This window comes from Cololabis saira, chromosome 3 (assembly GCF_033807715.1).
Source record: "Cololabis saira isolate AMF1-May2022 chromosome 3, fColSai1.1, whole genome shotgun sequence".
NCBI lineage: Eukaryota > Metazoa > Chordata > Actinopteri > Beloniformes > Belonidae > Cololabis > Cololabis saira.
The window spans coordinates 6,986,344-6,991,622 of NC_084589.1; positions in this window are offsets into that span (position 1 = coordinate 6,986,344).

Sequence of the window (5,279 nt, forward strand, 5' to 3'; positions counted from 1 at the left end):
CGCAGTTTTTTTTGCTGCAAACTTTATACATGTAGCTATGATACAGGACACATGGTTCGGCGTATTTTATTATTCATAAAGGGCTTAAGAGTAATACAATATTCAGATAGAGAGAGAGGGATGTATATTCACGTCGAAACAGCAGGAAATGTACCTATTCCAGCATTAACAGCACATATAGCAAAGCAAACCAACACAACAGAATAAAGAACAGTGAAAACCATGAGTGACTAGAACCAGAACTCGAGTTGTAAAATAAAATCAGGGGGATGGTGGATTTTATCATATGGGGACAGATAATTTGTGCTGATTACAAATAATATAATATATTACAAATAATAGCAGTGACCAAAACAGCTGCAGAAATACTGCAGGAATGACATAGCAGCAGTTAAATGCAGCCTTCTGTAAGCTTTAAATATCCACTGGGCTTACATCAAATACATCAAAACACAACAATAAAAAACACTTTTCTGAACTTATCAATATGACTCTGTCCTTCACAGGATAAGTAACATGGATCACTGCAAAAACTCACAATCTTAACAAGAATATTTGTCTTATTTTTAGTTAAAATGTCTCATTTTAGTAAAAAAATATCATTACACTTAAAACAAGACTCATCACTGGAAAAAAGAACAATTTTTACCCGTTTCAAGTAGAATTTCACTTGAAATAAGTAGAAAAATCTAGTGGAACAAGATTTTTTTTTGCTTATAATGAGAAGATAAATCTTGTCCCACTGGCAGATTTTTCTACTTATTTCAAGTGAAAATTTACTTGAAACAGGTGAAAATTGTCAAATAAGTTATTTTTCTGGTGTTATTTTTCTGGTGATGACTCTAAATGTTGAAATAGCAGTAAAACCACATTCATTGATGAAATGACATAAGGGATGGAAATGAGGGATGGCAGTTTTACAGGGGGGATGATTTTGACCGTTTTTATTTCAGGGGGGATGCCAGCCCCCCCCATCCCCCCTCAACTCCAGTACTGACTACAACAAAGCCTGGATAACAAATGGGGGAGAGGAGGAAGTGGAAATGCCTCTACACGCTCTTATCTTGCTTTTCAGAATTGCATAACAAAGCAGTGATAGAATAAAAATGTAAATTCTAAAGTTAAACACAAGAACGTGACAGATCCCCGCCAAAAACCATATTTACACATGTACAAAGTTGCTCATGAAAGTATAGCATGAACTATGAAGTAAAACCCTTGAAAGAGGACTGTTTTGCAGAGCTTCTTTCTCGTGCTCCCTTTCTGCAGGTTAAGAGTGTTGAGTTTGGCAATGTGGTGCAGCCTTATTTTAAGAAACACCGACACAACCAATGACAACAGGTTGGAATGATAGTTGTCGATGCCAAACTGTGTCTCCTCAATGTGTTCCAGGAGCTCCAAGTGATCCTGACTGAACCTGTAGGTGAGCACATAGGGCTGAACTTGGATCAGTTCTGGAATCATCAGCATCAACGTGTCAATGTTGATGACAAATCCGATGACACACAAATACCTGCAAAAGAAAAAAGTTTTATTACTCTGATCACGGCGAAAAAAGACACCCCAAGAAAGCACTGTGTAATTTTGTTCATTCAAAGCAGTAAAGTGAATTTTCCATCCCATTCATCTATAGTGTCTTATCACCAATTCTTGAGTGCCTATTACAGGGGTGCAAACTCACAGAGAATGAAAATGGTAAACAGCTACCAGGGTGGATAAATTATTAGTTTGCATCCATGTTTTTAGGAATGTGATCTGTTCCTTTTATACCTTTTAGGACACTTAACTAACTGAAACAATGTAATTGCAGAACTGGGAGAATTTGAGAACAAGAACACATGCAATACCTACCATTACCATATACTTACCATTTAGAAACATCTAGGTCTGAAACACATTGAATACAAGATAATTCCAACAGAAACAAAACTGCATATTGAAAAACATTTAAACAAGAGATCATATCAATATACATACCATCCTTCTGGCACCTGCATAAACTCGATGTTGTGTAATACATACCATTTAGAAGCATCTAGGACCTGAAACACACTGAATACAAGGCAATTCTGACATGAACAAAACTGAACACTCAAAATACATACTGTTATGACCCTTGTGTCTGACTGATAGGTAGGTACAGCACCAGCTAACTAATAAGGACTGGCTGACTGACTTTAACAGTGCAGAGCCAGGTTTCTAAGTCACTGAGCCTCCAGTGATACCATTATACTGCACTTATTACACTCACCAACGCCTTTCTTCTTCAGAAATCTACTCAAGTAACTTGAAAGTAAAAGTATGGCGATTTAAAACTACTCCTAGAAGTACTTTTTTTCCCCAAAAGTTAGTCAAGTAACGGAGTAAGATTAAATGTAACTCGTAACCTCCCTCTGCATGTGAATAATAACGTTACAGTCTGTGTCACTAGTCAGTGTTATACCAGTAATATTTGGTTTATTTCTACAATAGCATTCTTGTGTCAATTTGTAAGTCAGTGTTATGGAGTACGACATAAGTCTTAGTTCATAGCCGGGTGAACATCTGCACTAAACATAGCCTATCTAGCTGGCTACGATTTCACTGGTGGACATAAATACAGTACAGTATTCTATTCACAAAACACAATTAATAATAATGTTCAATCTTACTTGTGAAAAGTAATCCCCCAATCCCTGTTCTCGATGGTCCGCCGATTGGAACAGGAATATGCTGCACAATGTTGTGGCATCTTCAAACTTCTGCTGTTAACTCACTCTGCTGCTACTGTTCTGCTGCTAGGCAACGGAGTAGGACGACCGCCCCAAGATGGCGGCCGCATTTCTCGCGCAGCAGCAGCCAATGCGGCGTCTAGTGTTTATGTCTATGGAACCATGTACTGAACACAGAAACCAGTAAAACTAATAAACTATGCAATAAATGCAAAAAAAGAAACACCTCGGAACTTTTTTTTTTTTTTAAATATCTTTATATACAAACAACAAGGCATCAAACTTTATCGAAATGCTTCAAGGAACAGGTGCATTTGAGAGAAAATAGAAGGAAAAGAAAATAAATAAAATGAAAAGGAAAATAATTAAAGGGGCTAGGGTTTATCCAATAAATTATATTCAACAATTATGTTCAAAAGTTGTATTGCATTTCTTTTTGTCATGAGTTTAAGGGCTTTAGAAAAGTGAAGGAAAACTGAAAGATTGAATTTCTGTAGGATACACTGCCAAAAACTCAAAATCTTAACAAAAATATTTGTCTTATTTCTAGTTAAAATGTCTCATTTTTAGTCACAACATCTCATTACACTTAAAACAAGGGTCATCACCGGAAAAATAACTTGTTATTTGACAATTTTCACCTGTTTTAAGTAGATTTTCACTTAAAATAAGTAGAAAATCTGCCAGTGGAACAAGATTTTTTTGCTTGTAATGAGAAGATAAATCTTGTTCCACTGGCAGATTTTTTCTACTTATTTCAAGTGAAAATGTACTTGAAACAGGTCAAAATTGTCAAATAAGTTATTTTTCTGGTAATGACTCTTGTTTTAAGTGTAATGAGATTTTTTGAATAAAAATGAGACATTTTAACTAGAAACAAGACAAATATTCTCTGTAAGATTTTGAGTTTTTGCAGTGTACTGAGCTCAGGGTATGAGATGAAATTAAACGTATTTTGTAATTGATTTGTTTGGAATTTTAACCTCATTAAAGGCACAGCCACCAACCAAAAGTTGTGGAAAATGAGGGTTGATAGGAGTAGGATTAGTTAAAACACATTTGATCAAATTCAAAACAGATTTGGGGATGGCTTTGGTGATAGATTTAAATGTATTACGGTTGCAAGCAAGGTCATATTTAAGGCAAAAGTTCTCACATGATATCAAATCACCACCGCCATCAACTAGACGAAGGACAGACCAAATATTTTTTTCCATATCATTTCTGAACTTTACATATCAATGGCATTATTTCTGGATGTTTCTGTCCCAAAATTCGTTTCTTGTGGAGACGTTACCCATTGTGTGTCTGTTTGTGTGTGTTTTATAGTTTGAAAAAAAAAAGTTGTACTTATTTGATTGTTTGTAAGTGAATATTTCCAACAAAAAGATTTTTATTTTTTTTTTTTACTTTATATTTAGTTTTATAATACAGAATTTTATGTGCTGTAAAAAAGCATGACATAAATCAAACAGCACGGAACATACAGGTCACCGAAGGGGGTGTATTATGGTGCATCAAAAAAACAAAAAAAAAAACAGATATTGCTCTAGGTAATAAAGGGTTACTATAGTTCCTGGGTGTGAGAGGAGAGGCAGCCAGCCCGGGGTGGGAGTCCCTCCAGTGTAGGTCCATCCAATATGCAGAGTAGGGAAAATGTCTTGTCAGACAAATTCATAACGTACAAACCAGTCAGGGGAACAAAGTTGTTAAAACATTTGTGGGTAATGATATCAACAAGGACATTTCCAATGCCATTGTGATTTTCAATCAGTCCAATATATTAAGTGACAATAAACATCCATCATAGTATAAAAAATAAACACAAGAGGATTTTTTCTATAACAATCTCTCACTTACAGTATATACTTTCCCCCAATATTTCTGGGCCTTATCACCACACAGTGTTAGGGAGAAGGTCAGCAATTCCATTTCACCCATTTCCTTCACAGTGTTATCCACTCTCTCACCGTCGGTGGTTCCCTCTTAAGCCACTTCCTTGTTATTGACTTTTTGCTGGCTATAAGTAATATTTTCAAAAGGTATACATCCTGGGGATTGAGTTCAGTTGGTAGATTACACAGATATAGAGATGTCAAGCTATACTCAATTTCAAAGCCAAGAATTGATGTTATCTCTCTAGCTACATCCAGCCAGTAAGGTTGGATCACTGGGCAACACCAACAGATATGACAGTGGTCAGCCATCGTATTATTACATTGTCTCCAACAGTATCCAGATTCAATTCTGCCACCTTGTTTCCTTCTCGGGGTTATGAAATACCTGATTATGTTCTTCCATGCAAATTCCCTCCACTGCCCTGAACTGGTAGTGGAGGAGTTAATTTGACATATATTCAACCATTCATTTTTATGACAATGTTATATTTGCTTCTTTCTCCATCATACACCAACAAAACGATTTTAACCAAAAGTGATATTTCATTTCATTTTCATTTTATTCTTTATTTCATTCAAAAAATAAAGCAAACAATTCAATACAAATACAAATACAAATGTTCATAAATTGTGAATGAAAAGGGAGCAGAAAGAAGAAGAATCCTATCTA